This window comes from Ascaphus truei, chromosome 3 (assembly GCF_040206685.1).
Source record: "Ascaphus truei isolate aAscTru1 chromosome 3, aAscTru1.hap1, whole genome shotgun sequence".
In the NCBI taxonomy this organism is placed as follows: Eukaryota; Metazoa; Chordata; class Amphibia; order Anura; family Ascaphidae; genus Ascaphus; species Ascaphus truei.
This window is the reverse complement of record NC_134485.1, coordinates 317,759,834-317,784,820: the sequence shown is the minus strand read 5'-3', so window position 1 is coordinate 317,784,820 and position 24,987 is coordinate 317,759,834. Positions and strand designations below refer to the sequence as shown.

The 24,987-nt window shown below is 43.4% G+C and overlaps 1 protein-coding gene across 1 annotated transcript in view; it reads left to right on the top strand.

Annotated features, from left to right (window-relative positions):
- The window catches only part of SIAH3 (siah E3 ubiquitin protein ligase family member 3), a 110,453-nt gene that overhangs the window by 42,233 nt on the left and 43,233 nt on the right, over positions 1-24,987 (top strand). The window lies entirely within an intron of this gene.

The following is a 24,987-nucleotide window of genomic DNA, read 5'->3' as shown; positions in this document are numbered from 1 at the left end:
GCTCCGGTGCACCGGAGGCTCTGCGGCAGCCCGAGTGTTCAGGGCGCCGCCATTTTGGTATTTGCACCTGCGCAGCGAGCCCCGTAAGTGACGGCCACAGAGGAAGTCACGCATGCGCAGCCAGGGGTTGCGGTAGTGTGTGAACCACGGACCAATCGGGGAAGGTATAGAGCAGGGGACTACAAGTCCCAGAGGCCTCAGTCAGACCAGGTGACGCCAGGGAGCCAATAGGGCAACAGGAGCATGGTAGGAGGTTATGCAGGGGAGCACGCTGGTCAGAGAAGACCGGGAAGGGGAAGAGGTAGGAGCTCTGTGTGTAGAGAGGCAAGTAGCCTCTACACTAGGCCCCAATACCCCAGGCCCAGATACGCCCCGAGTCACAGTCAGTTAGAGTTAATGCAGGGACAGGCCCTAGAATAGGAACCTGTCAGATTAGTGAGAGAAGTGTCAAGACCCAGAGACTGTCACGGCACCATCCCAGAGGTTTGGGACCAGACCTCTTCAAGCACAGCAGCAGCCAATCGGGTGGGATCGCCCCGGGCAGTACTTCAGGCCGATCTACGTCGTCGGATCCTTTGCGAAGTCTATTTGCAGGCCCGAGCGCAGGAGCGCTCAGCAGGTAACATCCTGCACCAACTATAACATCAGTACATAAGTGGCTGCGGAGTCACACACATACCTTACTTTGGGGGTGGGGTTGTGGTGTGTGGGAATTGGACAAGGTGTGGGCACACGGTGAAGGGTCGCGTCCTATGAGACGCGTTAGCTATTGTGTCTCCTAGAAGAGAGACACTTAATGTATGACATGCAAGGTTATGGTTACCGGAAGTAAAGTCATTGTTTCTTTTATATGCTGTGTGCGTAGTATTATATTGTTGTCCTGTGATGAACCACTCCCGCTCTGCTGGGAGCCATCACAGGTGGAGGCGCTGCACTTGGTAAGAGATTATCTGTACACATAGTTATCGCCCCAGCCTCTCCGTGGCGGAGGCTTAGGCCCTGCGAGCCAACAAGTTAGACAGCATTGGTAGCATACTGTATTCCGAAGGAAACAGGGCTACAGATGTCCAACCTTTTTTTGAAGATATCTATTGTATCTGCCATCACAGTCTCCATGAGTAATTAATTCCAATGTTAACTGCCCTTACTGTAAAGAACCCTTTCCTGTATTGCTGGTATATCCTTTCCTCCAAACTTAAGGTATTCAAATTCTTCCTTTTGAATTACCTCTTGTTTCTTCAGTTTTGCAGCCAGTACACTTTGACACATTCTCACAAACAGGAAGCAGAAGCTAGAATTTGCAGAGTCTGGTTTTGCAGGGCAGAGTTATCCAAATGACAGGAGTTCGGGTGGGTTTGGATTTAAATACCCAGACTCTCCCATCTCTTCTTGCAACACCACTGTATTGAAAATCACATTCTGCACAAAGTTGAATTTGTTGTTTTCTAAGAAAACGACAGTATTTTATGCTTTGACCTATGTCCTATTGCCACTTACCTACAGATGATACACAACATAGATAAAAAGTCACACCAGTTCAGTGTACTTAAGATTAATTCACTGTAACTGAAAATGATTGTTCTCATAAATCACTACTTGCTTTTAGGCACTGACATAACCTCAGTTTTATTGATATTTATGCTTAGAGTAGAGCAGAATCAATTGTGCACATAATAAAAACCTTCCAGTAAAAAGGTTGCCCTTCTCTCCTAACTCAAAACTTAATAATATATAAAAGGACACTGAGTAATTCTCGTATGTGTGCTATCAATGTGCCTGAAACACAAAAATGAATCACTGTATGTATTGTATGCAATTGTACACAGAACATTGCAAGGTGTTTGAAACCATGGAAAGTTTTTTTTTAAATTCACCTGCCTGCAGAAATGGTGGGGAAAAAAGCACAAGATTTATTAAAAACAGAACCCAGTTGCAATCTGGTTTCCTGCACCAGTATTGCCCAGTTTTGCATCTGGTCAGACTTTGATCAAATGTTTTATGCACTGTTCCACTGTTTTATGCAAGTGTTCCTATAATTATCCATGCACACTTGTACAAATCAATGCAAGGGCGTTAAAATGTGTGTCTATGTACAGTGTATGCGTGAACGTTTCTGCTTCTTTGCACGTGAGCAAAAGTATGTGTACAAACACAAACCTGTGCCTGTATGGCTGATTCCATTTTCTGTATTTTTTTTCAAATGCTAAAGAAAACAAAATGCAAAATAACTGAAATATGCGTATGTTGACATTGTTTTTCTATCCCAGTTTTAATCACATTTATTTATAATGTGCCAATATGTTCTGCACTGGAGTACAATAAATTTAAGAGAGACAAATAAAGGAACAAGCCTGACAGGAAAATACAACATTTATTTATTAAATACAAATAGAAAAGGCAAAGTGAAAGAACACCCTGCACACTAGAATTTCTATTATGTCAATTGTGACATCACAAACGTTTTGGAGATACTGTATCTCAAATCACTTAAGTCACAATTGTTCTGCCTCTTGGAAATAGCACATACTGTAGCTCCTACTAAGTGCTGCATTGTAAAGCACCACAATGCTACAAAATGTGCCAACCAAGCTCAGGAAATGTACATTTTATGGAAAACTGACAATAAAATGAAACTGACAATAAAATAGTAATTTTTTAACATGGATCTTTTTGTGTCAATGTATTGAACAAGAGCTTCTCAAACCTCCCTGCAGACCCGTTCAGTGTTAATAAGAGTTTGGGCCAGCATCGTTATACTTGGCTCTGCACATCCTCATATTTATATACTGTACATATAATACAGGGGAGTCAGACAATGTAAATATTTTGTAAGCACACATGTGATAGCCATCACTGCCATTTATAGCTGCTGACCCTACCGCTGCACCGGAAGAGGTAAGGACCCACAATGGGGAAGTCTGGCGGGTCATTTTTACGAAGTGGGAAGTGGATACTCGAACCCGAGGCAGAAACAAGGTTTTCATTAGTTTCTCCCTCAAACTCAAGGCAATCGATCGGACTCACATTCAGTTTGACTGAGATCTATAGATTTCGGAGGGGGAGTTGGTGTCATCGGTCACGGCTTCTTATTGGTCCGCATGACAAGGGGGATTTAAATATGCAGAAGTATTGGTGCTACCTTTCCTGGTACTGTATGTATGTCTGAAACCCGGCTGTCTCGGGAGCTGAAATTTACATGGTTTAGCATGGGTGCCTCCTTGCTTCCCATCCATGGAAAATGCAGATTCAGAGGGTGGACTGCACCATTAAGTGCAGATGTTAAAACCATCTCTGATTCCACCTGTCAGTAGCTTCATCTTCTGTTACACACCTCATCATTCTTACAAACATTTTTGCACCGCTGTGAAATGTGTTTTTTTTTTGCAGCAGTAGCAATCACATGATACATTTGTTACTTATCTAGCCCCCCCAACCCCCTTTGGAGACTACTAGTAAATATAAGGGTTTAACAGCCCTAATGGGTTATCTGTGTGGGAGCACTCAGGTTACTCCCCTCCCCCACCTGATGTAGTATGACTCCTGCTTCAAAGGCCACTTCTTGGTATTCCTTGTGACCACAAATGCCACTATAGGGAGATAGAAGGGTATATGTATATATCTATCCGATTTTCTAGAAACAGGTTCCTCAGAGTTCTGACGTAAACCTCCCCATGAGTCCTGTAAATAGGTTTGTGTGTATAGATATGTGTATTAAGGATGTCCTGTCACCATTTACTGTTTTCCGTTAAGGAATATGCCCTATATAGTTAGAGCCCATAGTAATGGCCCAAGATTGTTCTCTGGCCAGTAGAGGAGTCAGGCATGTGCTCCTCAGAGTGGAAGTTCGGGAGCACAATCCGATCGGCCCCACCAGAAGGTCCTGAGTAAACTCCCGATCCGACGAGTATAGACTAAGAATGCCGTGCACCGAAGAGGGATCCCAGGGAATAGTTTGTGTCCTCCGACAAGGGTAAACCTGAGATAGGACATTGTAGACGCTATGCAGCAGAATGCCAATCTAAATAATACTAAGGGAAACAAGCATAAGTACCTCCCCAGCATATGAGTGAGAGCTACCAGGGGGAAAAGCACAGAGTAACCATATTGTTTGACATCAGTTAATGTCTGAAGTGAAGCCTATCTGTTATACGGTGAGCCTTGTGAATGGCTGTGAATAAACCTCTTGTTTGTACTATAAAGTTGGCGCCAATCATTATTCTCTCTGCATATCCACGCCCAGTCTGCACAGACCCAGCACCCTGAACAGGTATGAGAGACTAAGCACAGCCAAGTAACTATCCAATTCGATATAAACTCCTTTAGAGCTGGGCAGGGAGGGTAACACTTATAACATAGAATGAACAGTCAATCCGCCCCAAAAATATACTTTTAGTGTATTCACAAGCATCTTCTGTATGACCTAAAAAAAAAGATACTTCTCTCATATTTCAGAACGACCAAGACCAGAAGATTCCAATATATTAATAACGGCTTTGCTAAACGAAAATCTGGTCCGATGGATTGAGATGTGACAAGTGTGACAGAAACCAGGGGATGGTAATAAATTCCATATATAGGGCTCCCAGGATACTGAACAGTTTCTATCCTGTTTGGCCTGGGAGTGCAGCCTCATAATACATGCACTCCATCCCACAGTATGTCAAGTGCTGGAACTGAGGGATGAGGGATCGAGACCAGAGTTTCTCTGCTGCCTGATTTCTGTCACCTGTCCTGCTAATTAGAAATCAGGTATTTAAGACTGATTTCCTGGTTCCTCTTCCCTCTCCTCAAGAGCCTGGAGGCAGGAAGTCTGCTGGAAGCAGAGAGGGGAAAAGCCTCTCCGCAAACAGGTTAAATCATTCTGTTCTTTTTGTCTAAAACTGCAAAGTTCCTTATTTTGTTGTTGGAAGTGGAAAAGCCACTTCCACCCTGAGTCAGGGAAAACCTAAGTTAAGTTATTGCTCAGGTGAGCAGGTTTTTGTTTTGCTTGTGTTTCTGTTGTATGCACTGTGGCAGTCTCAGTGCCTGGGACTGAATAAACCAGGCATAGCTTGTTTAAAGGAACAGCACGTGACGCCTCGTCATTTAACCTACCCTAAAAGACCGTGTTCTAACAGTCCCGGACAGACGGAGTAAGCCGTTTGTCACACAATTTATACTTTAGCACCTGCCCATTTCATTTAAGAGGAGATGCCTTCAACCATCATGACATTGGATTCAGTCAGCATAACTTTTCTGAGAACGTTTATAGCTCTTGTTATTTTCTTTCGGCATCATTGATTCACCTTATACCATAGTGAAAAACAGATGTTATCCAATAGCGCTTAAATCTAAATTATGATCCTATAAGTGAAGATACCTTAAAATTAAAGTGAATACTGTGTTACAAATGATTTAAATCAATAAACTTTATAGTGCTTTGTAATAATTCAAACAAAGTGAAAGTGATACAGTGCAAATAAATGAAATATATACAAACAACGTAGTCAGATGCTGCTCAACCTTTGTTAGGGATTACTTTCTTAATCCACGTAGTTTAAAGCACATCTAGTGCTCAGATGAAACTAAGAGCACAGCACTTTACACAGCATAACCTGTCCCGAGCCATCGCGAGAGTTCCCGTTCGGGGAACGAACCCGTAAGTGCGGGAGACGAGAGACGTGACTGCTTCAGTGTATCGAGCAGAGAGACCGCTCTGGGACCTCCACTGTTGGCGTAGATCTGATGATCAAATCGCGCATTTTATTCTGAAACCATGTGAGTGAATTTTGTATCATTTAACTGCATATAAAATTTATGTTGCAATCTACACTATGTCTGTTACTCTGGTCATTTAATTTTTGAAAGCTGCGAAGATACTGCTGCGGCAGCTTTTATTCTATCAAATCGCCGTTTTTTCCCTGGCTTTTTCCTGGAATGCGACGCTCTTCACCTGGCGCATGCCGTGTTCATTTTGCATTCCCAGCCACGGGTCATGCGCGGCTGACGCGCGGTTGATGCGTTTATTGAGAATGGTTCGGATTTAATAGGTTGCAATTCTTCGCGTGTCCGCCAGATGGCAGATATTCATGAATTGTAATGCGCATGCGCTTCAGTAATGTGTCGACTTGCAGGTGTTTCGTTTAAAAAAGATACCACAGTGTGCTATTGTAACTTGGCCTTGAGACTGAAGGAAGAGGTTGCAAAAATGTATCAATTTAGGCTTTTCATATTAAAGAAAGACAAAGTCCAGTTTCGGTTACAGTATTCTCCAGAGACCCGCCCACCATGAGTGTTCAAGTGCAGCCCGCTTTCCAAAAACCCGACAGAAGTTACGCGTATTTGATATGGGCCGCGATTAATGCAACAGAGGATAAGATGGCAACAGTTGTTCAAATTTATCAGTATTTTATCAAAAACTATGACTTTTACAAATTTTCACCAACTCCTCATACGTGGAAGCGTGCAATAAGGAAAAGGTTATGTAGCGATCCCTGTTTTTATCGTATTGAGCCACAATTTGTTGGAGGGTATTGGTGTGTATCACCGGCTTTTTCCTGTATCTATGATCATGATGATGGCAAAAGGCGAAGGGTCGTGTTAAAACCAACTAAGAAACGACAGTCGCTGCCAAGCAATGCACCAGCACCAGCGTTCCAATGACGGTCCCGCCGTCAGTGACAACCCTGAGCCTGAGCCGGATTTCGCGTGCAGTTTTGATCAAGCTTGCATGTACCTAAGCAATTTCCAGCCTCATCAGCTGACTACAGGTGGACTAGTCCCGGTGCAAACGATCGACGTAGATAATCAAGAATGCTGGACTGGCAGTGGACCGGCGCCGGCGACAGCTGAATGGGAAATTCTATGGTGAGTATTGTTGCCGTATTATTTTCTGTGTTTTTTTTATTTTGACAATACAGTATCAATATCGGTGCGATTCAAAAGTCAAGCGATTCTCCTGTAAGCAATATTATTGGCTGAGCGGCTTCTACAGTACTGTACTGCAGATACTGAACTATTGGTGGAACGCTAGGCGCATGCGCATTGGAACCTTCTTGAAACGCATACAGTATGCGTGTCATTACATCGACGGTAGGCGCATGCGCATGTGAACAGGAGACACCCCCCGAGAAAATTATTGGTGGGACTGGCTGGGAACTTCTTTAGGGGGCTGACCATTACAGTAAAACTTTTCTTTTTGTTTTTCCTCAGAAAAGAAAACGGCTAATGGAGGGATTTCGATGGATAATATCGCTTTGTGTAACAATGCCTGCTGAATCGGATTTAAAAACCCACGTACCGGAGTCTACAGTTTAGTGGCCGTTGTTATTGATTAGGATAGAATACTGTACCTGAAACAATATGCTGATGTTTTCCGGCCGTACAGTATACTGTACAATACTTTTTTATATACAGTACAGTATACTGTGTAATAAACCCGAAAAAATAAAAACTATGTATTTTGTGTCTTCTATTTTTTTTAATACTCTTATACTGAGCATGCCTACAGTATACAGTGCAGTATGCCTCGACATTCTAGAAACACTGTATTTTGTTACAGTAGCAAAGGAGCAAATGGAACAATGTAAAACAAATCGACATGTTCTTTTATTGGTGGAGTAAGTACAAAAACATTTATTTACAAATACTGTACAATGTAGAAACATTTTAAGTGCACAGCAATTCAAAACATCAACACGTGTATGGTTTACTGCTACATTTGTGAAAACATTTATGTCAGTCAGTATGGTTTACAGTCACATGTTTTAAAAACAAATTCTTTATTCATAAAATAAGCAAAACGCAACATCTCCTTTATTAAAGAACGACAAGTCAAAACATATACTGTACAGTGGGATGGTGTGCAAAACAGTCTGCACCAGTACAGTCCTTGAGGGCAGCAAACAGGGTGGGTTTTCAGGGTAACCTTTGAAAACCGTGCCTGTTTGCGGCCCCCAGGGACTGGAATTGTTCATGTCCTGTGTGTGTGAACAGCAAGTTAAAACATTTCTGTATAAATACAAGTAAAAAAAACACACAACGACATCTCCTTTATTTAAGTACAGCAGGTCAAATCATGTAGAGTACAATACAGTTCAGCACAATAGTATGGTCTTACAGAAAGTCCACCACATTGTCCGTCCATGGCCGATTCCTTGCATGGCGCAAAAAGCCATTAATGCAGTCTCTAACGCCTTTCATTACAGGATCTGTAATTGGATAAAAGCGCCGCATTTCATCCCGAATGTTCCGTCTTAAATTGGCAGGAAGCGCCTTTTTTACGCGATTTCCGTCGTAGTTCACTTTGAAGGCCCAGTCGCAGTACAACGAGTAGGGAACATGGTGCTTAAAAAGTAACAATGCATACTTGTGGGGTGCCTCAGCACTCTTCACCCTATACTTCTCCCTGAGCGCTGGTGGCAGATCGCACAGGGTGATGTCGGGCACCGTATCCATGCGAGCGACTGTAGGTCTTTTGGGAGCGGGTGTGCTTGAGGCGACGGGCGACGGTAGGTTATCTGGGAGGAAGCTTTCCTCCGGTCTTAGTCGCTGTGTTGTCTCCTGGCGTGGTCTTGACCGGGTTGTCATGTCCTCCTCAACGGCATACATGTACACTACATCTTCTGGTGGAGAGGGTGTGCTTGATGATGGAAGGGGGTCGAAGGTACCATTCATCACATCCATGTCACCCCCCTGCTCCAGCATCGTGGAAACAGAGACATTAACACCGAGCAAATAATGTATGCCCGCTATGTCAGCCTCTATCTTCTCCATCTGTCGATCCATCCTTTGATCAATATGTTGCATCCGTTGATCCATATCTAGCATCCGTTGATCCATATGTATCATCCGTTTATCCATTTGTAGCATCCGTTGCTCCACATTTATATTTGTCTCCAGAAGCAGATCTATCTTTGCTAGCACAATAGAGTTCCCGGGGAGATCCACACTTATCCCATTCAGCATCCGGTCTAACGAGCTGCTTCTTGTGCATGGCGTGTGAACATCTGGGTGGATGGGTGCAACGGAGGATGAGATGGGGGTTCCATGGAGAGAAGCGGCAGCGATGTCGAAGAAGAGTGGAGGAGGTGACCTGTGGATATCCTTTAGAGGAGAAGCGGCAGCAACGTCGAAGAGGGATGGAGAAAGTGACCTTTGGATTTCCGGGCAAGAAGCAGAGTCGTCTAAGAGCAAAGGAGAAAGTGCCCCATGGATTTCAGAGGCAACGTCGTCAGATAGAACTGGAGAAGATGGCCTGTGGGTTTCCGGGAGGGCGACGGCAGCGTCAAGGACGAGTGGTGGAGAAGACGGGCTGAAGATTTCCGGGACAGTGGCGGCAGAGTCGTTGAAGCGTATGTGAGGAAGTGGTCTGCGGGTTCGATGGGTCGGCTGACAATCATTTTGCGTCGAGATATATCGTATATCTTCTTGACATAATAAGGCTGACTTCTATGAAAACCCTTAGCCTTTGGAGTCAGCAGAAGGTTTTCTTTATTGGCCTTAGCCTGTCGCTTTGGCCTTGGCGTGGAAACGCAACCGCCTTTCGCTTTTTCTGCTTGACAGGCATGGCAGAGGCGAGTGGGTTCCTGCGACCGTAGAATCGGGGTTGCTCCATGGAAGCAGGTGGCACAATGCAGTATCTGGACAAGGGCAAGTTCAGATAAAGATCATCGAGTGGTGGGCTATGCAAAGTGTGTAACCTTTTATGCATGGCGACCAGGTACAGGTGTTGAAAGTGGGCGTACTCTAATGTGAGTCATTACCGTATAAATACACCATCAATTTTGTGGATTCACTGCACATTGAATACACATCGACTAAACATCGAATATACATTCCTGTGTTTGTATTTCTTTCTACTCGCAGCAATGCCTGTTAAAAAGATTTCCAAGGAGCTCAGCATGCGAATTAAGGAGATGTACACGAGCGGACACCGAATTGCTGCTATCCAACGCTGGCTAGCTATTTCTGGCATCGTTGTGCCAGCAACCACCGTGAGCTATCATGCACACGGAAAAAACAGAGACCGCAAAAGGGCACCAAGGGTAACTAACGCGTAAGTATATTTATACAACTTAAAAATAAAATTCATTTTTATTTAAATCTAATATTTTTGTTATTTCTGTTGATTTATATTACAACAGTATATATATTTTGTATATTTATATTTATATCAGTACAGTATATATATTTTGTATATTTATATTTATATCAGTACAGTATATATATTTTGTATATTTATATTTATATCAGTACAGTATATATATTTTGTATATTTATATTTATATCAGTACAGTATACAGTATATATTTTGTATATTTATATTTATATTACAACAGTATATATATTTTGTATATTTATATTTATATCAGTACAGTATATATATTTTGTATATTTATATTTATATTACAACAATATATATATTTTGTATATTTATATTTGTATCAGTGCAGTATACAGTATATATTTTGTATATTTATATTTATATTACAACAGTATATATTTTGTATATTTATATATAAATTTTATATTGCTGCATATTAATAAAACAATATATTTTCTTTACATTGTAGGGAGACAACTCTTCTGGTGGACAAAATAAGTGAGGAGAATGATGAGAAGAGTGCATTAAGGGTCAAAAACGCTGCAGGAAAAGCACAATCTGACTGTATCCGAGACCAGCATAAAGAAGATGAGACGCAGCATTGGATGGAAATATGGACGTGTGAGGTCAGTACTGGACAGTACAGGAGATAAAAGTGTTGTTTAGGAAACTGTACTGTACCGCTAAAATTATTTATTCCTTGCCATTACAGAGCGTACCTCATGATACGGGACGTAAACAAAATCAAAAGAGTGGTCCAGGCCCAGGCATGGATCGACAGTGGGGAGACTTTCCAGGATTGCATCTTCACTGATGAGTCTACTGTGTCGCTGGAGAGATTTGCAAGCTTTGCATTCCACAAAAAAGGCCGCATATATTTGAAGCCGCGGCCAAAACACCCCGTGAAGCTGCATGTGTGGGGTGCCATCTGTAGGCGTGGACCAGGATGCATTGTCGTCTTTGAAGGTAAAATATATCAAATATAATGTAGCTTTATGCACTGTACTTTACTAGTGTAACCTTACTGTATGCACTGTATTGTACTATTGTGCAGTTTTTTGAGCTTTTTTGTGCTTTTTGCTAATGTTGTATATATATATATATATATATATATATATATATATTTTCAGCCTAGATTACTGTACATGTAATATCTATACACTTTGACTTGAACAGTAGTGTAAATTCACTTAATTCATAGTTGCTCATCTTGTATGCGTATATTATTTTGTCTATATGTGCATGTTGTATTGATGAGTTTTTATAGTTCTTACTGCTTTATTGCTTCACATATGATTATTGGATCTCAATTCATTTCCACCCCTGTGTATTTTATGTTTTGGAGCTAATGCAATTTATCATTTATTATATATTCTTTTATATTTTATATTTAGTATACACCTGGGGTTAATTTTAATTCTATTTTTTCATTTAATTAATTGTTCACATTATGAATTCGAATCAGTTTTAAATGATTTTAAATAATACTAGTAATGAATTTAAGTATCCATTGTGGTAAATATATGTGTGATTTTTTCTTAGATCCTTCCTTCAGTATGTGTTTATATTTCATCCATAACCTGTCATTTAGCCAGTTAGTCATTTATTTATGTATTTATATATTGTGTAGTATACATAGTTAGCCCAGCTTTACCAGCATATCATGGGTTAAACAATCATTTCATTTCGGGTTGCTAAGTGACGAACTGGCTATAAATACACAGGACTCCATTCCATTCACTATCAGCCCTTTGAGAAAGTCACCCAGCGGTGACGAAACGCGTCAGGGACTCTGATAGCGCGATTACGTCACTACGACGCTGCGCACGTGCACGAGGCCACATCCAGCGTGGGATTCATACGGCGGCCATTCTTAGTGGAGAGGCAAGTCCGTGGACTCCGGTGGACTGAATCCAGTCGGCAAACGGCACCCCTGGCATCCGGTGAGCTGTGACTTCCACAGGCAGCCCTGAGGGAGCCTACAAAGACGGACATTCTGCAGCACAGAACCGGATGGTGGTGATATAATCACAAATTGCCTTTTTAACATTTTACTCTTGTGAGTGTGTTTCTTCCCCCCCCCCCTTCCCTTCCCCTTTTCATATTAAAAACACAGTTTTATGCTATGGGGCGTGCGCTCTCTCTCTTTTTCTGTTTTTAGATATCCCTGGATGTAGTTTATCCCATGTGAGAGCAGCCGGAGAACCCCTTTATCAGCATCATTTACCTTTATTCATGGACTAACATCAAAAGAACTGGTTGGGCTTTATTTTTCCTTCTTTGCACTTTTGCACATCTTTTATACCAAGTTTATTGTGTTTTACCATTTTGTAAATTGATATATATATATATATATGTATTTTTATTTTTTGCACATTAATCACAAGAATTAACTTTATACACTTTAGTCACTTATTAGGTTATTAACACTTGCAGTTCTACTCTGGCGCTACAATTTTTGTTCTTTCATATATATATATATATATATATATATATATATATATATATATATATATATATATATATATATATATATATATATATACACACACAGTATACATATATTATACATTACAGTGTATATATATTATTACATAATATTCTTATAAATGTGCATAATTCATGTTTCTCCATGTTTTACAAATGTTTTCTATATGTTTATCCAATTTCAATCTGCCAGAAGAACTTAATAAAGACTGCATTATGTATTATTCATGATTATTTTTATATTTGTATTTTTTTGTTCCTGATGAAATAAAATAAATATTTATTCACATTCCTGGTAATCATAATCATTGACAACCACACCCCCCCCACCCCCACAGTATAAGAATGAATGTCAAAACAACATGAATCAGTTAATGGTTTTTTTTACTCTCAATTCTCACAATGCTGTGCAAATCAGATTTACATTTCAAATTCGAGAAGGGATTTTCCAAAGCGTTACCATAAACAAAGCCTCAAGGGGTTGGGGGGGGGGGGCGGGGGGCGGGGGTTGGGTGAGTCATGTGCAGTAATCAGCTAGCTCCCATCTCAAAGAGGCTTAGAGTACACACAGGCGCAGTGAAGCGATTGACGCTCGGCTAGGGACGGATTAAAAACACAATGACTAACTTCAGAAAATTAATGACTCTGTGGAGGTGTCTGTTGAATAACTCTGTAGAGAGGGGGGGTTTGGTGACTCATGCGCAGTAACAGCTAGCTCCCATCTTAAAGAGGCTTAGAGTACACGCAGGCGCAGTGAGGCGATTGACGCTCGGCTAGGGACGGGTTAAAAACACAATGACTAACTTCAGAAAATTAATGACTCTGTGGAGGTGTCTGTCGAAAAGAGTTTGTGTGTGCATGGGGGAGGGATGAAGGATTAGTTGTGCTGCAGTTCAAAGAAATTACATACTGTAGAGTAGAGTACAGTAATTTCAAAAGGCAGTTCATCATAATAATTTGATCAATAAACCCCCAAATACAACCCCCAAATACAGTACATAAAAAGCAAGTCACTTTATCTCCCTGTGCCTCAGGCACCAAAAACATACAGTAGATTGTGAGCTCCACGGGACAGGGAGGAACCTGTGCCTGCAAAATGTCTCTGGAAAGCGTTATGTATACTGTAACTAACAGCGCTATGCAAAAACATGCTATTATTATTATTATATCAAGGTGATGCTCTGTGCAAATCAAATTCGAGAAGGGATTTTCCAAAACGTTGCCGTAAACAAAGACTCAAAGCTCCTGTCTCAAAGAGAATTACACGCAGGCGCAGTGAGGCTTTGTACTGTACTGTAGCTCGGCTATGGACGGATTAAGAACACTATGGCAAGATTCAGAAAATTAACGACTCTGTGGAGAGGGGGAGGTTGGGTGACTCATGCGCAGTAAGCAGCTAAGCAGCTAAATAGCTCCCATCTGAAAAAGGATCACACACAGGCGCAGTGAGGCTTTGAAGCTCGGCTATGGACGGATTAAGAACACAATGGCAAGATTCAGAAAATTAACGACTCTGTGGAGAGGGGGGGGGGGTTGGGTGACTCATGCGCAGTAAGCAGCTTGCTCCCATCTCAAAGAATCTTAGAGTACACGCAGGCGCAGTGAGGCGATTGACGCTCGGCTAGGGACAGATTAAAAACACAATGACTAACTTCAGAAAATGAATGACTCTGTGCAGGTGTCTGTCGAATTACATTACTGGAGTGGGGGGGGTTGGGTTACTCATGCGCAGTAAGCAGCTAAGCAGCTAAATAGCTCCCATCTGAACAAGGATTACACGCAGGCGCAGTGAGGCTTTGAAGCTCGGCTATGGACGGATTAAAAACACAATGGCAAGATTCCAAAAATTAAAGACAGCCGCATGAAGTTCAAAGCTAAAGACATACTTTAATTTCAAAAGGCAGTTCATCATAATAATACACCCCCAAAACAGTACGTAAAAAGCACACAAATCAACCATGTGCAGTCAAACGCACAAAGTCACAGACAAAAGCTACAGTAAGATGGTTTTTGCAGGAGAAAAAAAAATTACAATAAAAAAAATTTTTGGTCACTCACTCAGGCAAGCAAGCAGTGGTGGGCGAAGTTACAGGTGCATGCGCAGTAAATTCCTGCTGTCAAGCAGGAATGTGATTGAAACCAGACACACGTTCAAAGGAATGGTGTGCGAGGGATGTACTGCATTGCACAGAAGATAAGAAGTTGAAATACCCTGCAGTGCAGTTAATTATCCTGAGCGAGGGAAGAGCGCTGTATATGCAGAAATGTGACACTGTTACAGTACTGTACACGCCTATGCATTTCAACAATTTTCAAACGAGACATACTGTACAGCAGCACAGCACAGCACCGCAAATGCATGCATACTTTAAATATGCAAATTTACAATTACTGCGCGCGCACACACAGACTGTGTACTGACGTAGGTTGAACCGCGAAGGTATTAGACTTCCAAGACAACAACTCGCAAACACCCCCCTGAGTTTTTACACGGCACTGCAGTATTGCAGACAGCGAGAATAAAATGCTAATATCACAAGCGCGAAAATAACGCAGTTCACTCTGGGCGAAAACGACACAAAACCGCACATAACCGGGATAATCTGAAAATCGCGGATCTAGCCGATTTAGACTAAAGGCGGTCGTCACTGTACCACCATAAGCTGTATGCTGCTGCTGCTGCTTCTTCTACATGGGAGAAAACTGCAGCAGAAAGATACCTTTACATACATATAAACACAGAGCAAATCTGTGAGTATAAAATCCATTGAATGAATGAAGTTTGATTTCATAATCTCAGTTCAAGACATATTGCACTATTTGTATGTGTTTTCCATTTTCATGTTTTTGCACTCCCTGATCTTCTTTGACATCACCTTATACCATACCTGTTCGCCAGTAGCATGGAACTACAGTAAAACAAGAATGCTGTCCACCTGTGCAGAGGTTTAATGTGAAACTTCTACAGGTAGATGTTATTTAATAAGCCCTATGGGTTTCTTAATCAAAATGATCGACACATGAGCTAGAGTCATCAAGTTTGAATCACTCTTGATGAGTTGCAAAAATGGATGATTTCGATCTGTTTGCATTCTAATGCTCTTTATGGATATCTTTCTAATTCAATGGAAGTTAAATAAATGAAACACACATAAGACCAGAAATCAATAGAATTCCCATAACAGAAGCAATCCGGGCAATACATTGAAAAATAAATCAATGGTTGAAAATTATATTACAGTAAGAGACATGCAAAATGAGAACTTAAATGCAAGTAGTGATGTATGTTCTGCTCTAGATTTTGCTTACTTAACTGTTATTTTCATACAGGGATAATGTGAACTGGCAGAGCTTCACTTAGATCTACAGTAAGTGGCTCTCAATTTTTACACATTAGCACTTTATCCAGGAGAAGTCACTGCAGCTGTTTCTTATTGGTGCTTAACAAGGATAAATAAAGGAAAAGCAATGTTTCTGCAATACTATAGAGTGTCTCTATATTCAGGCCAAGTTTAATTAAGAAAAAAGCAGTCGCTCCGCGCTGGTGCTGTCTTATTAGTATATACCACTGTATGCTGTCAGCCCTCTTGCTGCCATCTGTCTAAGGGACTCCTCACCCCCTGAAAGGGTGAGCTCCCTTACAGGAGCTCACAAACAAGAAAAAGAAAGGCAGAATGGCGCACAGAATGGCTATTAAGGTTTAATATAACCCTTAGGGTATAAGATAAATGTAAAAATACAATAAGTAGCTAAATCACTATAAATAAACACAACATACAGAAAAGTAAAGTTAACAGCTACACATTGACTAAACTTAAACTTAAACTAACAAGAGTCCTTTAACACATGCAGAGGGGGTACGGAGAGATCAAGGTGTCAGCTAACTGCAGTAACAAAAGGGTCCTGACCCAATTTAACTTACTATTAGCGCAACGAAGACACCTTCACTCTCATGGACGCCAACTGGAAAATCTGCAGATCTACGGAGCAGCCTCACGTGACCTCTACGCATTTCGCATGTAGTGCTTCGTCAGGAGTACACGTGATAGTGCTGCCCGTGCAGTTATGTATCCGTCTGCAGCCAATAGACATGCCTCATTGTAAGGGGTTCACTCCCTGAATGAGACATCACCTGCAGAAAGGCAGCAATCAATTGACTAGGTGGATCTGCATTCAGTGCGCCATTCTGCCTTTCTTTTTCAAGTTTAATTAAACAGTTATTGGTGCATCTTGAGTAAATTGGTCCTTGCCTGCTCTGTGATTCAGTCTTCCTTACATTTTTCCTTTCTCTGTTTAATAATGGGAAATTAGATAAATCTAGAGATTGGCAAATTATTCATCAACATTCAAATTTGACGTGAATATGGCATTTATTCACAAGTGCAAATATTTGGGTATTGATCAATTTTCGCTCATTCGTCTAACTTAAAGGAGTGGTGTCTCTTTTTTTCTTTTTATTAACCAGGTAAGATGCAGGGGGTCTCCAGATCTGAAACGCATTAATTTCAGCTCTGTGGACCCCCCTGCTGCCCGAGATATTTACCTGAGAAGGTGCCCCCTGTAGAAGCTCGGGCAGGGCGCCCAATATGTCAGTTTAAAGCTCTTAATTGGAAGCCCCAATGTCATCCCTTGTGACTTCCAATTGATCCGCGGACACTGGAGTTTTAAACATTACTTGTAAGGCTACGCTTAAAGTGCCGGCGAAGCGACGATCATGCAACGGTCGCTAGAAATTCAAATAGAGATAACTTCCAGCGATCGCGACAACCCGTCGCTCCATTGCACCACCGCGTCACGCTTACTATAAGCACACGCGATGGCGGCAATGCATTTGTTTTGCCGCAATGTCGCGTCGCTGTCACCGGCACTATAAGCGCAGCCTTAGAATCTCGGGAAGCAGGGTGTCCCGGAACTGAAATCAACACAGTTCAGCTCAGCAGTGATCCCCTGCTTCAAACCTGAGGGGAAATATATTTTTTGTTAAAGGTACTGCTCCTTTAAAAAGTCTTTAAAAATGTGTTTGAATATATTCAATGTCGCTGGTGGCCACTATTTGCAAATGGAGAGAGAGAGAGAGAGAGCGATGTAGAGCGATGGAGAGCAATGGAGAGCAATGGGGAGAGATGGAGAGCAATGGAGGGAGATGGAGAGCGATGAAGAGCAATGGAGAGCAATGGGGAGAGATGGAGAGCAATGGAGAGAGATGGAGAGCAATGGAGGGAGATGGAGAGCAATGGAGGGAGATGGAGAGCAATGGAGGGAGATGGGGAGCAATGGAGGGAGATGGAGAGCAATGGAGGGAGATGGAGCGAGAGAGACTTTTCTTTGTTAAAGTTCCAAGTGCTATATATATCCCTTCAAACACACCTTCAAACAACTCTCTTTCCACTCCAGCAAAACCCATACACTGACATAGGGTATAACCAGACCACACTAGACACTGATACTGAATATAGTATATACCTGATGGCACTATACACTGTCACAGCGCTTAACCTGACTGCACTAAACACTGACACAGAGTATATAACCGTACACAGAGTACAAGTGCGAGGGGAAAGGGAGGTAACAAATGTGGAAGGGGAAAGAGAAGGTAACACATGGGAAGGTGGAAGAGGACGTGACATAGGGGAGGGATAAGAGGGAGTAAAACATGGGGGGGGTGGAAAAGGGGGTTACACAAGCAGGAAAGTGGAGTGACACGGGGATGAGGAAGGAACAAGGTGTGGTGGGCAGTGAGTGACAGAGGGAGAAGTGGGTGACGGGGGGAGGACGAGAGGGAGCAGAGGATGATTGTCACTACCTTACTCTCCAGTCTCTACAGCCATCACCACGTGGAGCTCTCAGCAGGACTTCACTCGGTGTAGCTGCTTGGGAGACCACAAGAACTGACTGGTCCATGTGAGTTCAGGACTCTGGAGAGGAGCTGGATGCTCTGGCCTCTCCTCGCCTTTCTCTATGGTCTGTCCCTCTGCACTTGGAACCAAGAGCCCCGTAGCCCTTGGTAGTACTAAATTGTGTAAGGTAATAGAATCAGAGCAGGATATAATTTCTCTTCAGAAGGACTTGGATAGACTGGAAACGTGGGCAGGTAAATGGCAGATGAGGTTTAATACAGATAAAGGTTATGCATTTGGGATGCAAGAATAAAAAGGCGAATTACAAATGAAATGGGGATATATTGGAGGAATCCTTGATGGAGAAGGATTTAGGAGTGCTTGTAGACAGAAGGCTTAGCAATAGTTCCCAAAGTCATGCAGTAGCTGCAAAGGCAAACAAGATCTTATCTTGCATCAAACAGGCAATAGAAGGAAGGGAAGTAAACATAATTATGCCCCTTTACAAAGCATTAGTAAGCATTAGTAAGACCACACCTTGAATATGGAGTACAATTTTGGGCACCAATCCTAAGAAAAGACATTATGGAACTAGAGGGAGTGCAAAGAAGAGCCACCAAATTAATAAAGGGGATGGACAATCTAACTTATGAGGAGAGACTAGCTAAATTAGATTTATTTACATTAGAAAAGAGGCGTCTAAGAGGGGATATGATAACTATATACAAATATATTCGGGGGACAATACAAGGAGCTTTCAAAAGAACTATTCATCCAAGGGCAGTACAGAGGACTCGGGGGCATCCCTTAAGGTTGGAGGAAAGGAGATTTCACCAGCAACAAAGGAAAGGGTTTCTTTACAGTAAGGGCAGTTAAAATGTGGAATTCATTACCCATGGAGACTGTGATGGCAGATACAATAGATTTGTTAAAAAAAAAGGTTAGACATCTTTTTAGATAGGAAAGGTATACAGGGATGTACCAAATAAGTATACATGGGAAGGATGTTGATCCAGGGATTAATCGGATTGCCAATTCTTGGAGTCAGAAAGGAATTTATTTTTCCCCTTATGAGATATCATGGGATGATATGACTCTGGGGTTTTTTGTTTGCCTTCCTTTGGATCAACAAGTAAGTATAGATATATGATAAAGTATCTGTTGTCTAAATTTAGCATAGATTGAACCTGATGGACATACGTCTTTTTTCAACTTCATCTATAATGTAACTATGTAATTATATTTTAATGGAAATGTGGCATTCAAAGGGTTTTTATTATTTGAATGGAAAGATTCATGGGAATATTTAAAAATATTTATATTTGTACATTGATATTACATTGAAAGGAAATAGAGTAGCCTGTTAAGGTGTATCTTTTGTGAACAAAAGCATAACTCATACTAGAATTAAAGACTACTATGATTTAGATGAACCTACTTTCTAACAGATAAGCAATCAACTATGCTTATGTAGCAATGCCATCTCTGACTACTAGCCTGCCCTTGTACTGGCAGTAAGCCCTGGTATAAGCAGGCCTTGCCAGTAGTAGATATGTGGTTTTCCCCCTCCTAGGAGCTGCACTTGAGTGACAGCGGGAGGCGGTGACATCAGGCCTGGGCATGACCAATCATGTGACAGACCTGGTGCCCTCCTCCTGGCTGTACTTAAGGGCAGTTACCGCCCAAATTCGAGTGTGTTAGGAATGTGAGCACACAGCACCTCAGGCGGAGCTCACGGCTCTATTCTTACATTGCTCAGACCCTTCCACTACAACCACGCAAGCCCCCTTCAGCTTCAGCACTTACCCCTCGGCATGGTGGGATGCTTCACGAGGTACTTCCTCCACGCTCTGCGCCGCAGCCGTCAGCGCGGAATCTCCGCCCCATGCGCACGTGCGCACCCCACGTTGCTTCCTCTCATGCGCAAGTCGGACTTACAGTGCACACACAAAAGCCCTTGAACTTATCCCCACTCAGGCTCTGCCACCAAACACCGCACGGTTACAATCTGGCTCTTGCTGAGTGTCACCTGAGCTCTAAGAACAGCATCCAATGCACTGAAGCTCCCTGGGCTCCTCCAGGCACGCCCCCTCTCCTGGTTGGCTGTTCCAGCTTTATATACACTCTCTGTTCTGTGCTTCCTCGCTCGTCATAGTTTTTGTATGGGTGTTTCACAGTGCTTGTTCTTTGATTCTCTCGGTTTTGACGCGGCTTGGCAGACTACCCCCTTTGGCTCTCAACTTCGGATTGTTCCTGTTTACGTACCTTCTGGCTCCCTTCGACCACGGCACTCATCTTGATCCTTCCATACATCTCCTACCCCTGATCTCGGCAACGGCAACGACCATTCTTCTAGGAAAACGGTACCGGCAAGTATTCACGCAAAACACCCCATCTGGCCTGGCTCCATCTAATACCACAACCCGGACACGTCCATCGCTCTGTCGGTGTGTGTATTCATACCTGCCGCCTCAGTTCTAGGGACAGGTCTGGTCTGCGTGCTACTCCGGCGTAACATTATGACGAGCCCACAAGACGCAGACCAGGCCGAACTGAGGCAAGCAATCTCTACGCTGATACAGCAAAACCAGGCCATGGCAGATCAGATTGTGGCCCTAGCACGCCAAATGGCCAAACTTTCGGGTCTGGTACCGGAAGCACCTGTTCCTCTTTCTCCTCCACAGGCTGCAGAACCAGTCAGACCCAGCAGTCAGGACGTGAAGATACCGCCTCCCAAGCTGTACGCCGGCAACCCGCTGGAGTGCAGAGGTTTCCTTAACCAGTGCAAGGTTCAATTTGAAATGGCACCCCTTCAGTACGACACCAGCCGGAAGAAGGTAGCCTACGTGTACAACCTACTGACGGCAGCGCGCTGGCATGGGCCTCGCCAGTCTGGGAGTTGCGCCCGGACCTGACACAAGACTACCTAGCCTTCAAGGGTGAGTTCCAACAAGTCTTTGATTCCCCTGCACGCCGGGAGATGGCGTCTGTTTCCCTCCTCCAGATAACTCAGGGGTGAAGATCGGTGACACAGTATTCGGTGGAATTTGGCACGCTCGCCGCTGAGACGAACTGGGGACAAGAGCCGCTCATCTCCGTCTTCTGGCAAGGTCTGTCGGAGTGAAGGGTGAAAATCATCAAGAAGCGCAAATCATGTGGAAAATAAAAGAAGACAACAAACTTATGGTGCAGTATTGTGTGAATTCTGTGTGATAAATGGCTTTAGTTAGGTGCTCAGAATACTCACAAACGTGAGAGGTATGTAGGCATATAAAGGTATCTTTAACCCATGGGATGAGGCCAAATGGTAGGATAGGAACCGCACTGCTAGTCAGGTACACTGTAGCGCTCTGGTACACTTTAACCAGCGGCCCCTTAGAAATAAAATGAACCGGACATAGTGCAGACTGTACATAGAATATTTATAAAAACAAGCAAAATCCAATCAACTCACATGGTGATGGAAAGAAACAAGCGTGTAGATCACAAAGTGGATCTCTGCAAGACCGGGAGAGTGGTATCTCTGCTGTTCCTCTGTTCAGGTATGCGTGTCACGGATGCGTCTCACCGAGATACCACTCTCCCGGTCTTGCAGAGATCCACTTTGTGATCTACACGCTTGTTTCTTTCCATCACCATGTGAGTTGATTGGATTTTGCTTGTTTTTATAAATATTCTATGTACAGTCTGCACTATGTCCGGTTCATTTTATTTCTAAGGGGCCGCTGGTTAAAGTGTACCAGAGCGCTACAGTGTACCTGACTAGCAGTGCGGTTCCTATCTTACCATTTGGCCTCATCCCATGGGTTAAAGATACCTTTATATGCCTACATACCTCTCACGTTTGTGAGTATTCTGAGCACCTAACTAAAGCCATTTATCACACAGAATTCACACAATACTGCACCATAAGTTTGTTGTCTTCTTTTATTTTCCACATGATTTGCGCTTCTTGATGATTTTCACCCTTCACTTGTCTACGAGGATTGAAAGAGCAGTCCTGCATCAAGTCACAGCAGCATTGAATACACGTGGTTTTATAAGTATCACTGTTTATTTTCTTATTTATTATAACACTGTGGGTTTATTTGATGTTGATTTAAACCACATACACTGAGCGCCACATTTTGATAAGTTTATACACAAAAGGTCTGTCGGAGTCCATCAAGGACGAGCTTGCTCGGCAACCCAGGCCAGACCAATTGGAGGTGCTCATCGACTTGGCCGTACGCATTGATCAACGCATCCAGGTACGACGCTTGGAGCGTCAGCATGCCCGGCCACTAACCTTCCAAGCACCCTTCCCCAACTCTCCTCTGGTTCCTAGACCGCCTCCTTCGCAGCAGCTGGCACTGGAGCCTCCCAAGCCATTGCAATTAGGGGTGCAACAGATCCGGAATCCACTACAACAACACCGCTACGCCGGAAATGGGAACACTCAGTGAGTATGGAGGGGCTCTCACTGGGTGTTATCTCTTCTCGTCCCCTCCCCAAGGAGGCACTGCCTAAGAAACTTACGATTCCTATTTCTCTCGTAGGAGCTGAGTTTCGCACATCTACTGCTGCCTTTATCGACTCCGGTGCTGGAGGAAACTTTGTAGAGCTCGATTTCGCCAAACAGAACCGGATACCTTTGGTGAAGAAGGCCCAACCTATTGCCTTGGTTGGGATTGATGGGCGTTCGCTGTCTCCAGCCTTTATCTCGCTACAGACCGTACCTCTCCTCCTATCTACCTACTCCCACAGCGAGGCCCTGGTCCTTGACGCCATCCAAGCCCCAGGTATGCCGGTAACCCTTGGCCTACCTTTGTTGCAGAAGAACAACCCTCCTATTGACTGGGTCTCACCTACCCCCATCACCTGGAAACCGAGGTCAGGGAAGTCTCCCAAACTCTTGGCTAACACGACTCAGGACTCCATTCTTTCCCCTGTGTACCACCCTTTCCACGAGGTCTTTAACAAGGTCCGCTCAGAACAATTGCTTCCTCATCGGTACTACGATTGCCCCATTGATTTGGTCCCAGGATACACCTTGCCCAAGTCCAAGACTTACCCATTGTCGATACCTGAGTCTCAAGCCATGGAAGACTACATAAAGGAGAATCTTGAGAAAGGATTCATACGGCCCTCCAGTTCCCCAGCGGGAGCAGGGTTCTTCTTCGTGAATAAAAAGGATGGTACTCTGAGGCCATGTATTGATTACCGGGGCTTGAACGCTATCACCATCAAGAACCGCTATCCTCTCCCCTTGATCACGGAGCTCTTCGATAAACTGCGTGGGGCTAAGATATTTTCCAAATTGGATCTCCGTGGGGCTTACAACTTGGTCCGCATCAGGCAGGGCGATGAGTGGAAGACGGCCTTCAACACCCGCTGTGGGCATTATGAGTACCTTGTCATGCCTTTTGGTTTATGTAACGCCCCGGCTGTCTTTCAGGACTTTATTAATGATGTATTTCGTGAGGTGCTCTATTTGTCTATTTGTCTATTTGTCTATTGTCTATTTAGAAGACATTTTGATCTTCTCCAAAAACCTCCAGGATCACATTCGTCACACCTCGTACGTCCTCTCACGTCTACTCAAACATCACCTGTACGCCAAACTAGAGAAGTGTACCTTCCATCAATGCTCTACCCAATTTCTGGGCAACATTATTTCGGACGAAGGCTTTTTGATGATCCAGGTAAACTCCAGGCAGTTACGGAATGGCCCAGACCAGAAACTCTCAAGGCTATCCAGTGCTTTTTAGGATTTGCGAACTACTATCGGAAGTTCATTCGCAATTTCTCCACTCTAGTGGCCCCCATCACGGCGTTGACTAGGAAAGGGGTTGACCCTTCTGCCTGTTCCGCCGAAGCTATCTCCGCCTTCCAGGCCCTTAAAGAGGCATTCGTCACGGCACCGATCCTGCGCCACCCCAACACGGATCTTCCCTTTGTAATAGAAGTTGACGCATCGGACTGCGGTGCAGGGGCTGTACTATCACAGAGGTACTCGCAGAAGGATAAACTTCACCCTTGTGCGTATTTCTCCTCCGCCGAGAGGAATTACGACGTTGGCAACAGAGAGGTATTGGCCGTTAAAATGGCACTACAAGAGTGGACACATCTGTTGGATGGGTCAAGGGAGCCATTTTCTATCTTAACGGACCACAAAAATTTACTTTATATTGAAGGAGCACGTCGCCTCGGTCCTCGACAAGCTCACTGGGCACTCTTCTTCTCTCGCTTCAACTATCACCTATCCTATATCCTGGGAACGAAGAACGTGTCCAGACAATACTCCTCGGAAGACAGGCCTGAGGCAACTTTGGAACCTATCCTACCTCCCGAAAGAATTTTGGCTACTTCCACCTTCAAATCGCTAGACAAGATCAAAAGGGACCAGCAACAGATCCCTTCAAACACGGCGATCCCCTCTAACAGGCTCTTCATCTCGCCCAGATTAATTCCAGAGGTCCTAGATTGGGGACACTCTTCTAAACCTGCAGGTCACCCGGGCTTCAGAAGGATGTTAGACTTAATTCGTCGGAATTTTTGGTGGCCCAGTATGTCTAAAGACATTGCGGAATACACTCG